Here is a 25,859-nt window from a genome sequence, read left to right on the forward strand (position 1 = left end):
CCATCACCGTTGACATCACGTATAGAGCTGAATTTTTTTCCGTGTGTAGGCGTATTTAGGCTCGACCACTCCTCTACATGTCTATAACCATGAACAACGTGTACGTCCCTTTGGTATTCATCTCCCTCTATAACCTACATCAGTGTGAGTTAAATCTTGTATGGATATCGTAAGTCCTTTAGTAGAATTTTTGAGTAGATTAAATATAAATATATGAAATGCAAAGATCATCATATGAATGGCTATATTATTGTTTTATATTTCTTGATAGAAAATTGCTTATAGATTTAGACATGCCCGTAAAGGGAAACATGCGAGCTTCCGTGGTGCTGTGGTTGGTAATGTGGTCTACCAATGTAACTGGTCCAAGTTCGAGTCCTGGAGAGGGCAGCCGACTCTCACCATCCTCCACTTTCAGGCTAGATTAACGGGCATCTATATATATATATATATATATATATATATATATATATATATATATATATATATATATATATATATATATCCCTGGGGATAGGGGAGAAAGAATACTTCCCACGTATTCCCTGCGTGTCGTAGAAGGCGACTAAAAGGGGAGGGAGCGGGGGGATGGAAATTCTCCCCTCTCATCCTTTTTTCTTTTTTTTTTTAATTTTCCAAAAGAAGGAACAGAGAAGGGGGCCAGGTGAGGATATTCCCTCTAAGGCCCAGTCCTCTGTTCTTAACGCTACCTCGCTAACGCGGGAAATGGCGAATAGTTTGAATAAAAAAAAAGAATATATATATATATATATATATATATATATATATATATATATATATATATATATATATATATATATATATATATAAAATGTCTTTGAAATGTCCACTTTATAGATGGAGCAATGATCAGTTTTCCGTAATCTTTTTTTCGGTCAATTCTATGATCATAACATTGTGAGGGTACTTCGGAATAGTATTTGTGACCAATACCCTTTTGGAAAGGAGGTTTTCACTGTATTTAAGTCAGTTTCTTAACGTCATCTCGATCCTACCTTTTCTCTTCGTCCTCTCTGGCAACCCTCTGTGTGTGTGTGTGTGTGTGTGTGTGTAATCCTAAGTACGCAATTCATCGACCAAAGCCTAGAGGAAGCTGAACAGCTGGGTGGACTGCGGACAGAGCACGACGGCCAGGATTCGAATCTTCTTGGGTTCGAGACCGGACGGCCAAGCCTGTGAATCCCCCATGGTCAGCAATACTAACCGCTACACTATAATCACAACATAACTCACAACACAAATGATAACATACCTCTATGGATATCTCAATACTTCACAAATATCATAAAAGATTACAAGTAAATGCACTGGGAAAAATTCACCAAAGGATTGTCATGATAGTTGATATAATACTGGACACACACACACACACACACACACACACACACACACACACACACACACACACACACACACACACACAGATATATATGCATGGAAAAATGGGGGGTGGCAATGGAAATGGATGCAGGCAGCAAGTGTGAATATGTACATGTGTATGTATATATATGTCCGTGTATGTATATGCTAGGTATACGTTGAAAATGTATATGTATGTATATATGTTGTATGGGCGTTTATATATGTATGTGGATGGGTTGGGCCATTCCTCGTCTGTTTCCTTGCGCTACCTCGCTGACGCGAGAGACGGCGATTAAGTATGATTATATATCTGATATATATGTGTGTGTGTGTGTGTGAGATTCAATATGAAAGCTATTCGACATTTATCAGTTTCTTGCCGATGTTCTCAACTTGTCTAACCATTTTCTTACATTCCTCAAATAGATTACCAATAAGCTGGCCAAAGTTCACGGCAGGAGTAGAATCAAACTCGTGTAGAACCCAGTAGTGTAATTCTTCTTAAGTACACAGTAGCACAACGTTTCGTGACTCGTGTCACATTCTCAAATGTAAGGAGAGTATGGCATGGTCTAAGTTTATGTACAAAATTCAAGATCACAAGAAAAATTATTGACCAATGAGAGAGGAATGCGGAAGGCGGCTACTCCCATGTCTGACCAATGAAATCTGGTCGCCTCAAGTCAGCGGGGAATGTTGGGACGTGACGTCACCCGTTCTCGTCCCGCTTTCGATAGGTCAGATGTCGAGTGTTAGGTAACATCAGTTCTTCCTCGAGCAGGTTCCTGTATGAGGATCTCTCCTTGGTGTACAGAGCCTCGGGTCTCTGTAGGTAAACATCTAGGGTCGGGCGAAGCGTTTTTGAGCACGTATCATTTTCCCACGTCTCTCGTGAGGATGGTGTTGTGGTAAGATATCGGTGTGTCTTCAGGCTTCCATTCTGTAAATATCAAGAAAGACGTTGAGACAGCTTAGTAGTAGTCATGGATATATATACATGGCGAATGAGGCTTGCAGACCTCGTGTGGGCATTGGAATTCGTATATGACATGGCGCCTTTGGAAAGTGGCTGGTCTTGGTACTTGGTTGTTTTTTTGCAAGAGATGTGATGTTTTCTGGCTTTGGTAATGAATAACGAAATATAGTTTCTGGTCTTTGTTGTTAGGTTTCACGTTTCTTTTGATTATGCCCTTGATCACTTGTATAAAGTGGACATGGGGTTAGGGGATGCTGTCTGGTTTGGGGGCATTTTTAGTTCGGTAGTTGTCGTATTGTGTAATTCCATCGTTACCATCTCTCCAGGTTCTTGCGAACTGAACTGAACATTTCCCTGTTTAAGTATCTATGATTAACCAGGACCTGAGTGACCTGGTCTTGTTCTTGGGTGACAGAGGTCCACGACGAGCAGTAGGGTAGGGCTCTCCTCACACAGGCTAGTCATAGTGGAGTCCTCAGACCACCGGTAGCACTCACGCTTGCCATTCAGACAGTGTCCAGGATTGGCGGCTTTGACGTAACCGGTGGTGGCGATGTGGTCGACCGATTACCTGATGAACAATATATCCAGGAAAGTGCGGGCGCAGTCATTGTGCTGATATCTATCGTTGAATTTGACGCCTGCCGTCTCCATGAACCTCATCCACCAACTACCGCATCTCCTCTATGTCTCCAGTTCGAGTTCTTTAACGACCACTTTGGGTACGAGTCCTCTAACCCAACAGTTCAATAAAGATGCCTGAGTCATTCGTGACTCTACTGAAGAACAATGTGAGGACAAATATAGACAGAATATGTAAACATCAGAAGATTTCTTCATAATTAGATGTCTTCCCTGATTCTTTATTATTGTCATCTGTTCCTGAGTCGTTTCCTTTCTCCTGAATCTCGGGCAAGGCACGGTAAATAGCGCTGTTTTCCTGAACCTTTTTATCATAGTAAGACTAAATAAGATTATAAAGTCTGATCAGAGATCAGACTTTATATCTGTACTGTTGCAACACACTACGTGCGTGTTAGTAAACAAGCATCTGTTGCTTAAGATTCGGGGAGTCGAGGAGAACACGAGGACGATTCCACCAAACGTTAATCTCTGTGTTAATGAAATTCTGTCTTGAAAACTTACAGAAAGTGGGATTAGGGAGTTCCACTTGTGCTTGCTGCTTCGGACAATACTCGCAAGTCGATGAGTTTTGTTAACATTGGACGCAGTCTTGAATCTTGAAGTGAGAGGGTCTTTTCAAGTTTTGAAGGGGACGTGGTTTGCAATATTAATCCATCTATTCCAGACTTTGTAATTAATTCCATGTCTGTGTTGTTAGTTGCTTGAGAACTAGTTTCGGGAAATTTTAAAGTGTTTCAGGTTGTCGTAATTGGTTGGTTCGACAAAAGAAAAAAGATAAAAAGTTTTAAACCTGGTGGCAAAGTATTTATGTTCATACCAGTTCCCGAACAGCATTTGCATGCTGTTTTCAGAAAAGAAGAGTGAATGTTGGGGTGAAGAGGGTGGTGAGAGTAAGTGAGCTTGGGAAGGAGACCTGTGTGAGGAAGTACCAGGAGAGACTGAGTACAGAATGGAAAAAGGTGAGAACAATGGAAGTAAGGGGAGTGGGGGAGGAATGGGATGTATTTAGGGAATCAGTGATGGATTGCGCAAAAGATGCTTGTGGCATGAGAAGAGTGGGAGGTGGGTTGATTAGAAAGGGTAGTGAGTGGTGGGATGAAGAAGTAAGAGTATTAGTGAAAGAGAAGAGAGAGGCATTTGGACGATTTTTGCAGGGAAAAAATGCAATTGAGTGGGAGATGTATAAAAGGAAGAGACAGGAGGTCAAGAGAAAGGTGCAAGAGGTGAAAAAAAGGGCAAATGAGAGTTGGGGTGAGAGAGTATCATTAAATTTTAGGGAGAATAAAAAGATGTTCTGGAAGGAGGTAAATAAAGTGCGTAAGACAAGGGAGCAAATGGGAACTTCAGTGAAGGGCGCAAATGGGGAGGTGATAACAAGTAGTGGTGATGTGAGAAGGAGATGGAGTGAGTATTTTGAAGGTTTGTTGAATGTGTTTGATGATAGAGTGGCAGATATAGGGTGTTTTGGTCGAGGTGGTGTGCAAAGTGAGAGGGTTAGGGAAAATGATTTGGTAAACAGAGAAGAGGTAGTGAAAGCTTTGCGGAAGATGAAAGCCGGCAAGGCAGCAGGTTTGGATGGTATTGCAGTGGAATTTATTAAAAAAGTGGGTGACTATATTGTTGACTGGTTGGTAAGGTTATTTAATGTATGTATGACTCATGGTGAGGTGCCTGAGGATTGGCGAAATGCGTGCATAGTGCCATTGTACAAAGGCAATGGGGATAAGAGTGAGTGCTCAAATTACAGAGGTATAAGTTTGTTGAGTATTCCTGGTAAATTATATGGGAGGGTATTGATTGAGAGGGTGAAGGCATGTACAGAGCATCAGATTGGGGAAGAGCAGTGTGGTTTCAGAAGTGGTAGAGGATGTGTGGATCAGGTGTTTGCTTTGAAGAATGTATGTGAGAAATACTTAGAAAAGCAAATGGATTTGTATGTAGCATTTATGGATCTGGAGAAGGCATATGATAGAGTTGATAGAGATGCTCTGTGGAAGGTATTAAGAATATATGGTGTGGGAGGAAAGTTGTTAGAAGCAGTGAAAAGTTTTTATCGAGGATGTAAGGCATGTGTACGTGTAGGAAGAGAAGAAAGTGATTGGTTCTCAGTGAATGTAGGTTTGCGGCAGGAGTGTGTGATGTCTCCATGGTTGTTTAATTTGTTTATGGATGGGGTTGTTAGGGAGGTAAATGCAAGAGTTTTGGAAAGAGGGGCAAGTATGAAGTCTGTTGGGGATGAGAGAGCTTGGGAAGTGAGTCAGTTGTTGTTCGCTGATGATACAGCGCTGGTGGCTGATTCATGTGAGAAACTGCAGAAGCTGGTGACTGAGTTTGGTAAAGTGTGTGGAAGAAGAAAGTTAAGAGTAAATGTGAATAAGAGCAAGGTTATTAGGTACAGTAGGGTTGAGGGTCAAGTCAATTGGGAGGTGAGTTTGAATGGAGAAAAACTGGAGGAAGTGAAGTGTTTTAGATATCTGGGAGTGGATCTGGCAGCGGATGGAACCATGGAAGCGGAAGTGGATCATAGGGTGGGGGAGGGGGCGAAAATTCTGGGGGCCTTGAAGAATGTGTGGAAGTCGAGAACATTATCTCGGAAAGCAAAAATGGATATGTTTGAAGGAATAGTGGTTCCAACAATGTTGTATAGTTGCGAGGCGTGGGCTATGGATAGAGTTGTACGCAGTAGGATGGATGTGCTGGAAATGAGATGTTTGAGGACAATGTGTGGTGTGAGGTGGTTTGATCGAGTGAGTAACGTAAGGGTAAGAGAGATGTGTGGAAATAAAAAGAGCGTGGTTGAGAGAGCAGAAGAGGGTGTTTTGAAGTGGTTTGGGCACATGGAGAGAATGAGTGAGGAAAGATTGACCAAGAGGATATATGTGTCGGAGGTGGAGGGAACGAGGAGAAGAGGGAGACGAAATTGGAGGTGGAAAGATGGAGTGAAAAAGATTTTGTGTGATCGGGGCCTGAACATGCAGGAGGGTGAAAGGAGGGCAAGGAATAGAGTGAATTGGAGCGATGTGGTATACCGGGGTTGACGTGCTGTCAGTGGATTGAATCAAGGCATGTGAAGCGTCTGGGGTAAACCATGGAAAGCTGTGTAGGTATGTATATTTGCGTGTGTGGACGTATGTATATACATGTGTATGGGGGTGGGTTGGGCCATTTCTTTCGTCTGTTTCCTTGCGCTACCTCGCAAACGCGGGAGACAGCGACAAAGTATAATAAATAATAAAATACCAGTTCCCGAACAGCATTTGCATGCTCGATGTTCAGGATCTTGTGTGGTGCGTAAGAAGCACAGTCTTGTAGACTGAATAATCAGTCCCCCAAATAGAAATCAGAAAAAAATGTTCGTATTAACGTTATGTTGACACCTTTTTGCAAGGAGTCGCATACAGCTGATGCTCAGGTATACAAGATTTATTTTGCGAATATAAACTTTGAGTGTACACGTTTGAGTTACTCTAAAGACTTACTTAATTTTGATAATGTGCATCCTTACAGCTCCAACTGGAGAGTAACACTGACAGATGTGATAACTCACCACGTAATCATATTGACTGGGTTTTGCATGACGCCCATGGTGGCGGTGTGTTGCTAGTAGAGCAAGTTCCATCTTTGATATATATATATATATTAATCCCTGGGGATAGGGGATTAAGAATACTTCCCACGTATTCCCTGCGTGTCGTAGAAGGCGACTAAAAGGGGAGGGAGCGGGGGGCTGGAAATCCTCCCCTCTCGTTTTTTTTTTTTTTTTTTTAATTTTTCCAAAAGAAGGAACAGAAGGGGCCAGTTGAGGATATTCCAAAAAAGGCCCAGTCCTCTGTTCTTAGCGCTACCTCGCTAACGCGGGAAATGGCGAATAGTTTAAAAGAAAAAGAAAAGATATATATATATATATATATATATATATATATATATATATATATATATATATATAGAGAGAGAGAGAGAGAGAGAGAGAGAGAGAGAGAGAGAGAGAGAGAGAGAGAGAGATATGGCACGGGCAAAGCACGCCCCCAATTAAGGTCATCTTAATCCAAAATAAGAGAAAGGCAGTAGGAATTAATTAGTGCTCTGCAGGTGTTTGTAGATATGACTCTTTAAGAAAGGAAGTTTTTTTTGACAAGGATGAGACATATAGAGAATACGTTTACAAAGAGAATGATTATTGAAAGTATGATTACCGACATTAGAGTGATGTAGCATCACCATGTATGTTAGTCCGAAATCCAGGCAGGATGGGTCGACTCTGTGATGATCATCGCAAGTTGGATAGAGTAACCAGGTCCGACTCTTCTCCACTAGTTAGGACTGTTGGATCATATTGATCATCTGCCTAGTTAGGACTGTTGGATCATATTGATCATCTGCCTAGTTAGGACTGTTGGATCATATTGATCATCTGCCTAGTTAGGACTGTTGGATCATATTGATCATCTGCTTATCTGTCGGTATTTTAATCAAGATGGAATGAAGGTTTATCATGACATACGTCCGTAGGGCGTAAGATGTATCGGACTCAATAAAGGCTCATACCACATTCCAGCGACCGATTCGCCACTTTCGCTAATGACACTTAAAGTCCCGGAGACGTATCTGATGTCGTTTACCGTCATTGCTAGATCGAGTTATGTTGAATAACATCACACGGTCTTTGGGTCGCCTCTAGCCATCTGGTTGAACAGTTACCTTCCCCAAATCTGATCTCTAGTGGAGGCGTATGGAACATTCTGCAGACATGTAGTGGGGCCAGAGAACATCTGAAGATATAGTGGCCATGGTTGAGATCGATCAATAGTTTCTGGTTTCCCAAATATGAGAATATAATGATATTTCTTGGGATGGCCGGTGTTTATTAACGTTTTCTATTTTACCCCGTTTTCTATATAAAATTCTTTGACGTTGCTGCTCCTCTTACCAACCTTTTTAAAGAATGACCTCAAATATTCATTGTCGGAGGATTGTGAAGGTGGATTTCAGCACATGAAAGACTTCACGTTAATGAACCACTTTTGTAGGCGTCTAATTATCATCGGTTTTTGTCTTGCAAGTCCATTGTAGTGAACAGGGAACTAGGTCATTTGCAGACGAGCGTAAATCACGTTTTGTACCTCAATTTTTTTTTATACTGTGGCAATGCAGCTCTTCCCCAATAGAAAATGAAGCACCTGCATTCTCATCCCTGCCCTTCAGGTCTTTCAAATATTTGTTAATGTAAATTTTTATGCTGTAAATGTGTTAATTGAAGGGAGGAGGAACGAGAATCTATACCTTATACATTGGTACTTGTGATTGTAACTTTTTAATTACTCTTTTACTCCTTTTGTCGAGGTGTTGAATTCCTTATGCATTGTGAAGTCTTTATGTTGTAATGTTTCTCTTTTTATGTTTGTGTTTTACGGTATTGATTATAATAACAAAAAATTTAAGAATTTTCTTTTTTCACTGTTATGAATATTTGCATTTTGCCTCCATTGTTGTTTACCACTTCTTTTGTTTTTGTTTAGGTGGAGGAAGGAGCCATCGCGCCCTCGTCCCGATAGCTCATCTGTTTAAGGTACGTGTGTTGCATACATTCGTTCTCTCGTAAATGACCCAAGCCATTGTTTCCTATTGTTTGAAGTCTTCTGTGAAACACTTTGGCATATCTTGTTCACCGTTGTTTGTAGAAGACATGACGTATTCTGTCATGGCATTTAAGAAAAGGTAGTTAGTACAAGTATTTTGGAATACGGAGGTAATAATTTTAGCTTCGTTGCACAACGTCAACTTAGCTTTGTTCCCCCCCCCCTCTCAAGTCCCTCTGGCCATCCTTCTTTTGCCGGTCTTCCGTTTTCTCTTCTATATGGTAAACTATCTTTTTTGTCCTTTGGTGAATTTTCAGTTAGTATTTGTCAGTGGTATTGCAAGGTGTTCATCATTACTGGGATATCACAGGAGGTAAGTTTGATATTTTAATTTTTTATGTTATTAGTTTTGCTACAAATTGTGTTCTCAGCCACCCGTGATAATATGGTAAATTGTATTAATTTAGCCCAGCCCCATGCGACCTGCATTGGCGACTCTCTCTAGCTTGTGCAGCGGGTGGTGCAGTCATAAGGCATCCAAGAATAAATCCACATATATGGTTCGTCAACGTTTAAGTTATCTTCTGTAGCAACTTCAGGCGCCGATAGCTTTTGTGGCTCTACACTACACTGACGTATATGGGGATTGCGACAATATATATATATATATATATATATATATATATATATATATATATATATATATATATATATATATATATATATATATATGATTCGGTTGTAGCTGTCGATCTCCATAGTCCCTATACCCAGGCATGCACTAAAGTTTGAGCCCGTGGCCAGCCACACCCCTGCGCTGCCTGTGTGAACGCTCGCAACGTGCCACACCAACACACCAGCGTCACTCGCTTCGTTTTGCATCCGTGTAGTTCCTCAGCCTTAATGTCATCCCCCCGCTTCTGCATGTATGGCCCCATCCTCCCCTCATGCTGTTATGACTGCATTACGAGACTATGGGGAAATAACTACAAAAAAATGAAACAGTGGGTAGGAATGGTACGTAGCACAGATAAGTTATGGATGAAACAGTGATAGGTCCAAGGAAATCAACGTAGAAGCCATCACGAGAATGTTGCACGTTGTGAACATAGACAGAGAGGTTAATGTGGAACAGTGCGGGAATGGTAACATATGGTTTGAGATGCTGTGATATGGAGGTCTGACCTGGGTGAAAAAATTTCAAGAGTTTGCCGTAAACCCACTAACGAGAATATTATTCATGATCCTTCGGCCCATAGTGAAAGTAAAGTTGAGTCCATCCGTTGATATATGACCCACATATTACATGATCATAAGTATTTTCAGCAGAGAACAACACGAAATATCACCCAAGACAGTATAGTGGAACATTGCCAGAACCTTTGTGCCGACATGAGACATTTTCGTCAACCAAATGCCGTTATGCATTGTGAGTGTAGGGAACGTAAACTGTTGTAGCTTCGCTAATATACAACTAGTCATAACCATACTGATGTCGTTGAATTTATTTTTATTGGAGCTATTCATTCCAATTCTTATGCAGTCATAAGAAGAAATGATTTTTTTGCATGATTAACCTTGATAAAGAACAGATATGTTTTAATTAGATATACATTAAAAATGATGATCTTTTAATCTAATGTAATTATGCATTGAGGTCATTACAATAAACACCACTGCTGGTGTATTACTGTATGAGGAATTACACTCATTTGCATGATAATCCGCCTTTCTCGATGCGAATTTATTAGTATCATGCAATGGACATGAGACTACGAGGTATTACGAAGAATATCAATGACACACATTATCATTACGTATCTCTAATACTGAACTTCATGGCATTCGTTGTCGCTTCGTCTTTCTGTGTCTTGATGAGTCACATTACTGAAGTGAATACTATTGCACTCAACACTGGCAAGAGAGCAGCCCGGCGCAAACATTCCCGCACCCACATCACCGTATGTCACAGCCAAGTTTGCACTCGCAATGAATGGCCTGAGGGAGGTATGAGGAGGCTGGCTGTAAGTCAGTGGAGACGGGAACCATTGTGTTGTCCTGAAATCATCCATCTCCATCCTTCCACTGGGAAATCCACTCCAGACCGCCGCTGCGTCTGATGATAGACACGAAGACCACGGTGGTGGGTAGCGGCAAATGGTAATGGTAGGTGGTGAGGCTACACACAAGCAGTCTGCGCTCGAGGAGGACACCGTGTGGTGGACGAGTCGCACATGAAGGGTGTCCAGCGTCTCACCTGGCTCACCATACAGACTTTAGCACCACCTCACAGCTGAGGGATCTTGTTGCTGGAAGTACTGAGTGCATTTTGCCATTTTTAGGGCAACTGTCTCGCCAATGCCAAAGGAGCGGGAATGGTACACATGATAAGAAGGTTGTCACCCATATCCATCCCAGGTGATAGCTGGAGTTGCTCAATATCTCAGCGTCGTTTCACTTTCTAAGATCGAAGCTTCGACTCGAATCCAAGGGACAATTTTGAAACAAGTGCCCCGTGTCTGGTGGTGGCGCAGCAACGCGAAGTGACCCTCATCTCTGAACCAGAAATTTATGGTGGTTCATCATACCTCAGTGGCAGTTTGGACGATCAAGACATCTCCATCTCATCTCACACACAGCACCTCCTCTCCAGCACCCACACAACGTTGAGCACAGTGATGAACGTCAGCTCGTTGCCTATGTTCTAAAGCAACTTGCCTTTGCATAGTGTGCACACTCTGGTGACGGACCTGGATTACTTCTATTTCGTGTCGTCCTCAGCTCCGTGATAACTTTTGGGTCTCGATCCATACCCATCAAAGACGATGATAGCATGGCCGGCCCTATTTTGTCATCCTTGTCCATAATATCCCGTGTAAACATATATATATATATATATATATATATATATATATATATATATATATATATATATATATATATATATTCTTTATCTCGATCACAGTTTCCCGGGTTAGTGAGGTAATGCCAGTAACAGACAAGAAACGCCATATATGTATGTAGCTTCATGTGCAATATATATATCTTTTCTTTTTTTCTTTCTTTCAAACTATTCGCCATTTCCCGCATTAGCGAGGTAGCGTTAAGAACAGAGGACTGGGCCTTTGAGGGAATACCCTCACCTGGCCCAATTCTCTGTTCCTTCTTTTGGAAAAAAAAAAAAAATATATATATATATATATATATATATATATATATATATATATATATATATATATATATATATATATATATATTTACCAAATGGCGTCCTAGCTTCGTCTCTTCGATGTATATCAACTGACTTATACTTCTCTCTTGTGTCTCCCCTGATGATGTGATTATTACACGAAAGTGCACTTGGGAACTTATCGTGTTTCATTACCTCCGTGGACTCATAGGAATAGGGTGTTTTGAAATGGTTTTAGCACATGGAGAGAATGAGTGAGGAAAGATTGACCAAGAGGATATATGTGTCGGAGGTGGAGGGAACGAGGAGAAGTGGGAGACCAAATTGGAGGTGGAAAGATAGAGTGAAAACGATTTTGAGTGATCGGGGCCTGAACATGCAGGAGGGTGAAAGGCGGGCAAGGAATAGAGTGAATTGGATCGATGTGGTATACCGGGGTCGACGTGCTGTCAGTGGATTGAATCAGGGCATGTGAAGCGTCTGGGGTAAACCATGGAAAGTTGTGTGGGGCCTGGATGTGGAAAGGGAACTGTGGTTTCGGGCATTATTGCATGACAGCTAGAGACTGAGTGTGAACGAATGGGGCCTTTGTTGTCTTTTGCTAGCGCTACCTCGCACACATGAGGGGGGAGGGGGATGTTATTCCATGTGTGGCGAGGAGGCGATGGAAATGAATAAAGGCAGACAGTGTGAATTGTGTGCATGTGTATGTATATACATGTGTATGGGGTTGGGTTGGGCCATTTCTTTCGTCTGTTTCCTTGCGCTACCTCGCAAACGCGGGGGACAGCGACAAAGCAAATAGAAATGAAAAAATAAATAAAATATATATATATATATATATATATATATATATATATATATATATATATATATATATATATATATATATATATATACAGACAGGTAGGTAGGTAGATAACCACGAAGAAAAATGAAATTTGTTAGTCTCGAGTGCGTTTTCGTGTATTTCATCTTTAAGGGACACTTGGAATAAGATGTAGGATCACTGTGCAGTCAGTGTATTATGTATGGGAGGAGGGAATGTGGTCTTTCCGTCCGCAGTCGTGTAGATTTTGGTAGTCGGGTCTGGCTGAGCGCCTGTCTTAGAATTTTGTTATACTGTCAAGACAGATTAAGCTGTTACAAATTTTGTGTACAAAAAAGCTCTCCAATTTATACAGACCACTAATATTCATCTTGCAGTTCTTCGTATGCTATTACTGACCACTATTATTCGTTTTTCAGTTCTTCGTATGCTATTTAAGAGAAGATTGGATGATATGTTTCTTGATCAGAGAGTCAGACGATTTAACTGAAGTAGCATTGGTCTAGTCAATATTGTGGTCGTTATATTTAACTTGGATTAGCTAGGTACTGTTCTTATACAATATTTGTGTTGCTTAATTCTAACCAATCTGTTCTACGACAAACATATTACAGCTTTTGCAAGGAATTCTGTTAACACAGCCAGCAGAATTTACTGGTGAGATTCTGCTGCAAATCGATTATTAGTTTGCAGCGTCGTCGGTGACCAGAGTGTAGGCGGCCTATTACACCCTACAAGCTCGGTTATTCAGCGACGCCCTAGATCTGTGGATAGAAGTTCCAGAGTGATAGCGTCTGTCATATTGACGGTCTAATGGTATGCTGTCGGCCTGCTGTTCTTGCTAGCTTCGGTTCAACTCTCGGTAATGATAAGAATTTCTTTTGGCTAAGGAAAGACCGCGAATATTCTTACCTTTATTATCTATTTCTAATATTTGTTGTAGAAATAATGTAGCATGCATCCTAATACACCTACTAGTAATAACTAAAACGCCCTAATTCACAAGCGTAAGGGAAAATTTAATTAATTTACTTAGATTTTAAAACACTGCCGTACAGCATAATACTGACTAGCGGCTCTGCTTAGTCTCTGGTGGCAAAAGTTCACTTAGGGAGCATCAACTGGACACACATGTCCTTCCAGTCAATTCCATGTGTACGTAACATTGGGATCCGAGCGTGCGGCAGTCCTTGCTAAGCGACGGCCCACGTTCCCCAGGTCAAGTCCGCTTGCACTTGCATTATTCACAGGGAGCACGGTGGCACAGCTCAATGTTTCTCGTCCGCACACAGCTAAGATTCTCTTGAGGCTCAAGCTGGCTCGCGGCCACTACTTTAGTTTTACCGCCACTTTAGTTTTGCCAGTGTCTCTTGTGGAAATATTATTGGCATGTTAGCCTTACAGGCAGACGAGCCTTCCATACTTTATAGACACATCTTGTGTAACAGAGCGAGGTATGGCTTACCAGGATTCCTGGTAGATATTAGCGTTATGAACCCCGAGCTGGGCAAACTGTCTCTAAGGTGGCTGGATTACTCACTAACTCTCGTCCCTGTTCTGCGTAATGTAGGATGATATTTGTTGTGTTATCAAGACAATTACTTCAGTTTCCTTGGTTAATTACTCCACTAATTCACTTTCTCACTTTTCCCAAACTCGATACATTTGAATGTCACGTTCATTGTCACTCTTTATTCTTACAATCAGAAGTGTTTTTCACTGTTTGACTAAACAATTTGAAATATCTTTAATCAGTAATGTCTCGATGCGTGAGCGAGGCGTGAGATGACAACGTTCTCTAATGGTTCGTAACCTTGGCAACAAAGACAACACTGGGGTCGGCTCTGTGTTTACACACACACACGCACGCACACACGTGCGCGCACACACACGTGCACACACACAACACACACACACACACACACACACACACACACACACACACACACACACACACATCTTATCTCCTATCCTGTTCCGTCCTGATATATATATATATATATATATATATATATATATATATATATATATATATATATATATATATATATATTATATATATATATATATATATATATATATATATATATATATATATATATATATATATATATATATATATATATATATATATATATATATATATATATATATATATATATATATTATACTTTGTCGCTGTCTCCCGCGTTTGCGAGGTAGTGCAACGAAACAGACGAAAGAATGGCCCAACCCACCCACATACACATGTATATACATATACGTCCACACACGCACATATACATACCTATACATCTTAACGTATACATATATATACACACACAGACATATACATATATACATATGTACATAATTCATACTGTGTGCCCTTATTCATTCCCGTCGCCACCCCGCCACACATGAAATGACAACCCCCTCCCCCTGCATGTGCGCGAGGTAGCGCTAGGAAAAGACAACAAAGGCCACATTCGTTCACACTCAGTCTCTGGCTGTCATGTATAATGCACCGAAACCACAGCTCCCTTTTCACATCCAGGCCCCACAAATTGTCCATGGTTTACCCCAGACGCTTCACATGCCCTGGTTCAATCCATTGACAGCACGTCGACCCCGGTATACCATATCGTTCCAATTCACTCTAGTCCTTGCACGCTTTCACCTTCCTGCATGTTCAGGCTCCGATCACTCAAAATCTTTTTCACTCCATCTTTCCACCTCCAATTTGGTCTCCCACTTCTCCTCGTTCCCACCCCCTCTAACACATATATCCTCTTGGTCAATCTTTCCTCACTCATCCTCTCCATGTGACCAAACCATTTCAAAACACCCTCTTCTGCTCTCTCAGTCACACTCTCTTTATTACCACACATCTCTCTTACCCTTTCATTTCTTGCTCGATCAAACCACCTCACACCACATATTGTCCTCAAACATCTGCTTTCCAGCACATCCACCCTCCTCCCCACAACTCTATCTATAGCCCACGCCTCGCAACCATATAACATTGTTGGAACCACTATTCCTTCAAACATACCCATTTTTGCTTTCCAAGATAACGTTCTCGACTATCAAACATGTTTCAACGCTCCCACAACTTTCGCCCCCACCCTATGATTCACTTCCGCTTCCATGGTTCCATCCGCTGCTAAATCCACTCTCAGATATTTAAAACACTTCACTTCCTCCAGTTTTTCTCCATTCAAACTTACTTCCCAATTGACTTGTCCCTCAACCATACTGTGCCTTATAACCTTGATCTTATTCACATTTACTCACAGCTTTCTTCTTTCACACACTTTACCAAACTCGGTCACCACCTTTTACAGTTTCTCACCCGAATCAGCCACCAGCGCTGTATCATCAGCGAACAACAACGGACTCACTTCCCAAGCTCTCTCATCCACAACAGACTGCATACTTGCCCCTCTTTCCAAAACTCTCGCATTCACCTCCCTAACAACCCCATCCATAAACAAATTAACCAACCATGGAGACATCACGCACCCCTGCTGCAAACCAACATTCCCTGAGAACCAATCACTTTCCTCTCTTCCTACATGTACACATACCATACATCTCCGATAAAAACTTTTACTGCTTCTAACAACTTGCCTCCCACACCATATATTCTTAGTGCCTTCCACAGAGCATCTCAATCAACTCTATCATATGCCTTCTCCAGATCCATAAATGCTACATACAAATTCATTTGCCTTTCTAAGTATTTCTCACATACATTTTTCAAAGCAAACACCTGATCCACACATCCTCTACCACTTCTGAAACCACACTGCTCTTCCCCAATCTGATGCTCTGTACATGCCTTCACCCTCTCAATCAAAACCCTCTCATATAATTTCCCAGGATTACTTAACAAAATTATACCTCTGTAATTTGAGCACTCACTTTTATCCCCTTTGCCTTTGTACAATGGCACTATGCAATTATTCCGCCAATCCTCAGGCAGCACCCCATGAGTCATACATGCATTTGATATCCTTGCCAACCCGTCATCAGTATATATATATATATATATATATATATATATATATATATATATATATATATATATATTCCTGTGAGTCCACGGGGAAAATGAAATACGAAAAGTTCCCAAGTGCACTTTCGTGTAATAATCACATCATCAGGGGAGACACAAGAGAGAAATATAACAGTCAGTTGATATACATCGAAGAGACGAAGCTAGGACGCCATTTGGTAAACATGTGATTGTCCAAAAACATACAACGAGCGTTCATAAACTTATCATTTTACAAATCTTAACTATAAAGTTATCTAATTTGCATAGACCATCACTAATATTAAGATTATAATTCTTTGTTTATTTAATAATAAAAAAATTCATTGATATTTCTCTTGGTAATAGAGTTAGAGTTAATAACTGAGATGGCGTTACTCCAGTCAATACAATGATCATAGTTTTTAACATGATCAAACAAGGCATTTGATTCTTGTCCCGTTCTTATACTATATTTATGTTGCTTAAGTCTAACAGAAAGATCCTTACCAGTCTGACCAACATAAAATTTATCACAGTTTCCACAAGGTACTTTATAGATGCAGCCAAGAGAATTTTCTGCTGAATTCCTGATTGATATTCTTTATAGTATTATTGTTGCTAAAGGCAACATTTACATTAAAGGATTTAAGCAACATGGGAAGCAAAGTGAAATTATTATTAAAAAGGAGAACTAAAAGATTCTTGGTGTCAATGGGAGGTTTGGGCTCAACTCTATAAAATGATTTCTTTGCTAACTTAAGGGATTTATCAATGAAAGATTTAGGGTACTTTAACTTGGATCCAATAGAATATATCTTCTCAAATTCATCATCAATAAACTCTAGACAGTGTTAGATTATCATCATTTCAATCTATGTTCCTTAGGGCATTACGTATTTGCAGTCCAGAGTTTACTGATGATGAATTTGAGAAGATATATTCTATTGGATCTAAGTTAAAGTACCCTATATCTTTCATTGATAAATCCCTTAAGTTAGCAAAGAAATCATTTTATAGAGTTGAGCCCAAACCTCCCATTGACACCAAGAATCTTTTAGTTCTCAGTTTTAATAATAATTTCACTTTGCTTCCCATGTTGCTTAAATCCTTTAATGTAAATGTTGCCTTTAGCAACAGTAATACTATAAAGAATATCTTAATCAGGAATTCACCAGAAAATTCTCTTGGTTGCATCTATAAAGTGCCTTGTGGAAACTGTGATAAATCTTATGTTGGTCAGACTGGTAAGGATCTTTCTGTTAGACTTAAGCAACATAAATATAGTATAAGAACGGGACAAGAATCAAATGCCTTGTTTGATCATGTTAAAAACTATGATCATTGTATTGACTGGAGTAACGCCATCTCAGTTATTAACTCTAACTCTATTACCAAGAGAAATATCATTAAATCTTCTATTATTAAATACACAATGAATTATAATCTTAATATTAGTGATGGTCTATACAAATTAGATAACTTTATTGTTGATAAGATTTGTAAAATGATAAGTTTATGAACGCTCGTTGTATGTTTTTGGACAATCACATGTTTACCAAATGGCGTCCTAGCTTCGTCTCTTCGATGTATATCAACTGACTGTTATATTTCTCTCTTGTGTCTCCCCTGATGATGTGATTATTACACGAAAGTGCACTTGGGAACTTTTCGTATTTCATTTTCCCCGTGGACTCATAGGAATATATATATATATATTTTTTTTTTTTTTTTTTTTTTTTTTTTTTTTTTTTTTTATACCTCGTCGCTGTCTCCCGCGTTTGCGAGGTAGCGCAAGGAAACAGACGAAAGAAATGGCCCAACCCCCCCCCATACACATGTACATACATACGTCCACACACGCAAATATACATACCTACACAGCTTTCCATGGTTTACCCCGGACGCTTCACATGCCTTGATTCAATCCACTGACAGCACGTCAACCCCTGTATACCACATCGCTCCAATTCACTCTATTCCTTGCCCTCCTTTCACCCTCCTGCATGTTCAGGCCCCGATCACACAAAATCCTTTTCACTCCATCTTTCCACCTCCAATTTGGTCTCCCTCTTCTCCTCGTTCCCTCCACCTCCGACACATATATCCTCTTGGTCAATCTTTCCTCACTCATTCTCTCCATGTGCCCAAACCACTTCAAAACACACTCTTCTGCTCTCTCAACCACGCTCTTTTTATTTCCACACATCTCTCTTACCCTTACGTTACTTACCCTTACAGCGGCAAAGTATAATAAATAAAAAAATAATGATATATATATATATATATATATATATATATATATATATATATATATATATATATATATATTATCCCTGGGGATAGGGGAGAAAGAATACTTCCCCCGTATTCCCTGCGCGTTGTAGAAGGCGGCTAAAAGGGGAAGGAGTGGGTGGCTGGAAATCCTCCCCTCTCGTTTTTTTTTAGTTTTCCAAAAGAAGGAACAGAGAAGGGGGCCAGGTGAGGATATTCCCTCTAAGGCCCGGTCCTTTGTTCTTAATGCTACCTCGCTAACGCGGGAAATGGCGGATAGTATGAAAGAAAAGATATATATATATATATATATATATATATATATATATATATATATATATATATATATATATATATATTTTTTTTTTTATACTATTTGCCATTTCCCTCGTTAGCGAGGTAGCGTTAAGAACAGAGAACTGGGCCTTAGAGGGAAATATCCTCACCTGACCCCTTATCTTTTCCTTCTTTTGGAAAATTAAAAAGAAAACAAGAGAGGGGAGGATTTCCAGCCACCCGCTCCCTCCCCTTTTAGTCGCCTTCTACGACACGCAGGGAATACGTGGAAAGTATTCTTTCTCCCCTATCCCCAGGGATAATATATATATGTGCGCAGGAGGATGGATGTGCTGGAAATGAGATGTTTGAAGACAATGTGTGGTGTGAGGTGGTTTGATCGAGTGAGTAACGTAAGGGTAAGAGAGATGTGTGAAATAAAAAGAGCGTGGTTGAGAGAGCAGAAGAGGGTGTTTTGAAGTGGTTTGGGCACATGGAGAGAATGAGTGAGGAAAGATTGACCAAGAGGATATATGTGTCGGAGGTGGAGGGAACGAGGAGAAGAGGGAGACCAAATTGGAGGTGGAAAGATGGAGTGAAAAAGATTTTGTGTGATCGGGGCCTGAATATGCAGGAGGGTGAAAGGAGGGCAAGGAATAGAGTGAATTGGAGCGATGTGGTATACCGGGGTTGACGTGCTGTCAGTGGATTGAATCAAGGCATGTGAAGCGTCTGGGGTAAACCATGGAAAGCTGTGTAGGTATGTATATTTGCGTGTGTGGATGTATGTATATACATGTGTATGGGGGGGGGTTGGGCCATTTCTTTCGTCTGTTTCCTTGCGCTACCTCGCAAACGCGGGAGACAGCGGCAAAGTATAATAAATAAAAAAATAATGATATATATATATATATATATATATATATATATATATATATATATATATGTGTGTGTGTGTGTGTGTAATTTACCATTCCTCACGTTATTGCTTTCAACCTTTTTGCGTTTCTTTCAGTTTTTTTTTCAATATATTTTCACAGGAAACTGTAAAACTCTGATAACCCTCCGCTGACCTCTGGTAACTTCTGGCATTTGCTGCCAGTCACACTTTGATAGTTATGATTTTTTTTTCTCCCAAAGTTTTCAAAGTATGAAAAACATATCTGATGACCTGGTCTGTCTTCCTTCCTGACATCCGGGTGTTGGTTAGAGGATATATGTTTTTGGCGCTGATTTCCGCGACTTAATAGCTATCGGCCGTCATTTGTTTTCACTGCCGGATGCATTAATCCTGTATATTTTTCTCTGCTTCTTTGCACTGGTCTGGGCTGTCACTTCCCTTATAGACTTTGAATCTTGAAGAAAAATAAAAGTTTTGAATCCATCGCAAGAATTCCTTCATCACGTCTCTCAGATGGCAGCTTGTAATCGTTTCTGTTATCGCAGTCAGCCCTTAACAAAGTACCATGTCTTGCTTAATCCCAGACCTCCATGGGATGATCCCATGTAATAGCTTTATCCCAGGAACAGGTTCAGTTAGCGTTGATCCTACCCCTTGGCTCGCTCCCCTTATGCCAGTATGAGGCTGGTGCCAGCACTGAGCAAGGGGCTTGAGCGCCACACTTGCTCTTCATTTGGCACTTCATCACCCGTGTTGGATCTGGTTTCTCGTGATGACCTGCGACATATCTTCATTCCGTTGTCTGTCTAAGTACTTCCTTATACTAGTCTCTGTCTCGGTACTTCCTTGTACTAGTCTCTGTATCAGTACTTCCTTGTACTAGCCTCTGTATCAGCACTTATTTGTACTAGTCTTTGTATCAGTACTTCCTTGTACTAGTCTCTGTATCAGTACTTCCTTGTACTAGTCTCTGTATCAGTACTTCCTTGTACTAGCCTCTGTATCAGCACTTATTTGTACTAGTCTTTGTATCAGTACTTCCTTGTACTAGTCCCTGTATCAGTACTTATTTGTATTAGTTGCTCTGTCAGTACTTCCTTGTACTCGTCTTTGTATCAGTACTTCTTTGTACTAGCCCCTGTATCAGCACTTATTTGTACTAGTCCCTGTATCAGTACTTCCTTGTGCCAGTATCTGTATTAGTACTACTTTCATTTCCCTTGCAGTATATTCAATTTTCCCTCTAATCCAGTTCCCTTTGAATGATCAAAGTTTCCCTCAAGCGAAACCAGTTTCCCTTGCGCAGTCTGAGCCTTGGAGTCTACTCATTTCCTCTCGTGTTTACTCAGTTCTTCAATATGGTCTACCTCTGAAACATACTCAATTTGTCTCGAATGTCCTCTGTGTTCCTCCAGTATACTTAAATAGTTTTAGGTATACTCGCTCTTCCCCGAGTCCTCTATATCCCTCGAATTATTTGGATTCGAGTATATACAAGTTCCCTCGAGTATGCTCAGTTCTTATTGAAATGCTCAGTCCTTTTGAGTACAATTATGCTCCCTTCTCCCCCCTCCTCTCCCTCTCTCTCTCGTATGATATTCAGCTTAAAGCATACCAAGCTTCCTCAGATATACTGTTTCCCTCTAGGATGCTCGGTCCCTCTCGAGCATATTCAGCTTCCTTCTGTTGTTTATCTCGAGCATTTTTTTTTTTCTTATGAGTTTACTCATTTTCCTTCAAGTACACTAAACTTTTTTGGAGGAATCGTAATTTCTGAGAAGATTGTTCCCCACCTCCTGGTGTTCTTCCCCCTTAGAACTAAGTGTAGATACGTTAATCGTTCCCGTGGCTCCCTTTTTTTCAGTAGTTCTTCACGTTTATATGGACAACTCGTTACCAGAAGACGCCACCCATCCCTTGTGACAGTTTTCATTCTGCATCTCTCTCTCTCTCTCTCTCTCTCTCTCTCTCTCTCTCTCTCTCTCTCCCCCATTTCACATGTCATTCTTAACTCTCACTCTTTCTAAGCCTTCATTCTTTTTTAAATCTCACTCTTTCTAAGCCTTCATTCTTTCTTAACTCTCACTCTTTCTAAGCCTTCATTCTTTCTTAACTCTCACTCTTTCTGAACCTTCGTTCTTTCTTAATTTCATTCCTTCTTAACCCTCACTACATCTCGACCCACTTAACTCCAGCCAAAAACTTTCCCCCTTTTTGTCATCCAGATTAACGCCCAGCAGTGTTCATAAGTTCCTGTCCATTACCCATTTACTTTTATTGGCAAACTTTTTGCTGTCTTTTTTTTTTCTCTTTGCCCTTATGTTTGAATTTAGCTTTTGCACAGAATGATGACTCGCCATTAAAAGGTATATATGTCTCATCTTTTGTTTTGTTTGTTCGTGTTGCAGTTCCGCTCATCAATGTACGACGCTTTATTCCCTTCCTTTTTTTCTTTATTGCAACAATCATCTCTTCTGTTTTCTTTTCCTCTTCTTGCTTGTTCGTCGTCTCTCGCGTTCGGGAGGGAGCACCAGGAACACATGCAAAATGGCTTCATTCGCTCTCATTAATTATCTAGCTGTCTTGTGTAATGCACCGAAATCACAGCTCCCTATCCACAGCCAGGCCCAATAGACTTTTCCATGGTTTCTCCCAGCCTGTTCATATGGCCTGGTTCATTCCATTAACAGCACGTCGCCCCCCTCCCTCCTCACCACATAGCCCCAATTCACTCTGCTCCGTGCACTGCATTCACCCTCTTGCATGTCCAGACCCCGAGCAATCAGAATCTTTTTCACTTCATCCTCACATCTCCAGTTTGGTCTCCCCCTTCTTGTTTCCTGCACTTCTGACACATATGTTCTCTTTGTCAACCTCTTCTCACGCATTCTACCTATATGTCCCAACCATTTCTGTACACCCTTTCAAGCTCTCTTAGCTCTTACTCTATCATTTCGTACTTGATCAAACCGCCTCACACCATATATTGTCCTCAAGACATTTAGTTTCCAACACATCCACCGTCTTCTGTAATGTCCCATGTATAGCCCAGGTCTCGCATCCACACAACACAGTTGGGATTGTTGTCCTTTCAGACATGCCCATCATCGCCGTCCCAGATAGTGAGTGACCTCCCTTGCCACACGTTCCTCAGTGCTTCCGAGACCTTCGCCTCAATATATTTCGAAATGCTTGATTATAATCATGTCATCAAAATGCAAATGATAAAGCTATTGAATTCTTTTATTGTGAAATGTTTCAAATGTCTTTTTTCTAATCGGGCCTTTGAACTGTCACTTACGCGTCAGGTCAAAGGTCAGGCTATCATTCTAGGAGTTACGTAACTGAGAAGTAGAATTACATAAAAGCAAGATTGAGAAATGAAGACTGGCCCCGTTTTCTTGCAGCAACGTTATAAACCTGAAGGTTGTCCGTAAATCAGACGTTTAGAGAAAGAAACTGGAACTTAATGGAGGAAACGTTAACACAGTAGACTTAGGCCAGTGGCGGGCAAATCATCATTTTTTTTTTCTCTCTCCACATAAGTATCGACAATGTTATATTCATTATGAATGTTGCCGACTGTTGGAGTTCATGGGTTCATCTTCCGTCATGTTATGTACACAAGGAACACCTTTCTCTTCATCCGTGGCTGTGGAGAGAATGAGTAAAGTGTTTCTTTAATAAACGTCTTCACACTTGCTACCATATGAAATGTTGCCGCTTCTGACGAACGTAAAGCCGCTTGGAACTTGTCTGTACATTTCAATAGGCTGTATACAGCATCAGGAGGTATGAATGTTATCCTCATACCAGCAGTGGTGTTGGCTAGTAAGCTGGTTGGTTGGACTTTATGCGTATCAAGTGCCACGGTCATTAAGGCCGTCGGGGTCAAGCAACATCCACCCATGGAACAATCTTTAACGCCATCGGCTGGCTTTCAGGGTGACCCTAAGAAGACATGTCCCCTCGTTGTGCATGTGGCCCTTGAACAGTTATTGTTCGTCAGTGGCGAGACCATGTGCCCCAAAGGGACAGATTAGATGGTAAGGAAAACGGACGAACGGAAGAATCTAAAAGATTAATAGATGAAATACATGGAAGTAGAGAGCAGGTGAGCTACCTACCTCCTGATGACGATGTCGATCCATATGGAGTTATTTTTGATAGGTAATTACCTGGCTGTACTGGGCAGGGAGAGAGCGCTACTCACACGGGGCCCCGTCTCCTGAACTTTCTCCATCGTACGACTTTTCAAAACTAGTGGATGCTGTTAACATTCTCTTGTCTCGTAACTTGGGTTATTACTTTCATCCGCTACCCTCATAGTATAAAAGCATTACTTTATAGCCTTTCCATCAGTTTTCTTCTTTAGTGTCATTATTTGATTACTGTTTTTATGTTACTGGGAGAGAGAGTTTTACACTCGTCTTGTCTCCTAACCTTGTATATATACGAATATACCGTGTCTTAACCCCACAGAAGCACACCAACTTCAGCCAGGTACCCACTTATCGACTGCGTCGGATGTAGGCCAGCAGCCATGCCCAGGTTTCGAACCCATGTGGGTCCAACCCCGGGCTGCCCGTAATTACTCATGGTCAGTAACACGAACCGCTGCACCACGGAGGCCTGTGTGTGTGTGTGTGTGTGTGTGTGTGTGTGTGTGTGTGTGTGTGTCCACTACTCTCACAAGGACCAGACTCGTCATTTCGAACGTGAGGTGAGAGTCTACCGGCCAGCGATATGGCGCTGCTGTCAGATAGATGTTCCAGTTGAGCTACTGGAGGCCTAGGATGCTGCATGGACCACCTTCTGGTTCCTGGACCAGTCTGTATTGCGTTAGTCAGTATCCTGAGGAAGACAGACGGGAGGGAAGTTGGTCTCCACCTGCATCGACGCTCTCTTGTTAAGACTCTGGGGCTTAAATTCTCGACATTTATTTTGAATCCCATCCAGCCACTTGAACAACGTTCTCTCGCTCGGCAAAACGTCTGAATGAAAGTCTAATTAGAGAGGAATGAGGAACCACAAGAATGATGATTATACTGTACCGAAGTCAACTTCAAACTGTATGAACTGTATGGGATTTTTTTCTTCAGCATACGATTACAGTCTTGATTCCTGAACTCCGCTGAAATTTTGAGAAAAGGATCTGTGGGACGAGCAGTGTGAGTCTGAACTCTGACTGAGAGTCTGGGAGTGAGGAGAAACTGCAAAAATTTTTGTTAAGAAGAATCTAAGTTCCCCAGCAAGAGCCATTGTTGGAGGAACCCAAATGTGTCATAAATTCCAGTACTCGAAAAATGTTCGTTCTATAGGATGTCATTCTACATACTAATTGCCATAGTGGGATTATTTAAGGTCCTTGAGGCTAGGAATGACATCATAGCACTGGATTATAACCTCAGCTGATCCGTGGCTCCTCACTCGGTACTGCGGCACCTCATCTTATTAATCAATTAATTAATCCAGATGAGTATCGATTATGCTGTGATTTGGCACATAAAAGTTCTATTGGCAAGGGAAATTTTTGAGGGAAATAGGAGAGTTGCCTCTGAAACTGAAGCTGTTTTTGAGGGAAATAGGAGAGCTGCCTCTGAAACCGAAGCTGTTTGAAAGGAGGCCAGTAGAGTGAGAACAAACGGTGACATCAATGACAGGAGAGAATGGCCAAGTGGTAAAAGATGATGATGATGAGGTGGACTATGTTGATGGATTTATACATTACATATATAATCAGAAATGTCGTGAACGTGTTTGACAAGAGCAAGTATTTTCAGGAAACTCC

The 25,859-nt window shown here is 41.0% G+C and overlaps 1 long non-coding RNA gene across 1 annotated transcript in view; it reads left to right on the forward strand.

Moving 5' to 3' along the window:
- Positions 1 to 25,859, forward strand: part of LOC139755502 (uncharacterized) — a 1,033,757-nt gene that overhangs the window by 321,821 nt on the left and 686,077 nt on the right. The window contains exon 3 of the long non-coding RNA XR_011714114.1: positions 8,521 to 8,570. This is a non-coding gene — a long non-coding RNA (uncharacterized lncRNA). The remainder of the gene's footprint in view (positions 1 to 8,520; positions 8,571 to 25,859) is intronic.

This window comes from Panulirus ornatus, chromosome 19 (assembly GCF_036320965.1).
Source record: "Panulirus ornatus isolate Po-2019 chromosome 19, ASM3632096v1, whole genome shotgun sequence".
Classification (NCBI taxonomy): domain Eukaryota; kingdom Metazoa; phylum Arthropoda; class Malacostraca; order Decapoda; family Palinuridae; genus Panulirus; species Panulirus ornatus.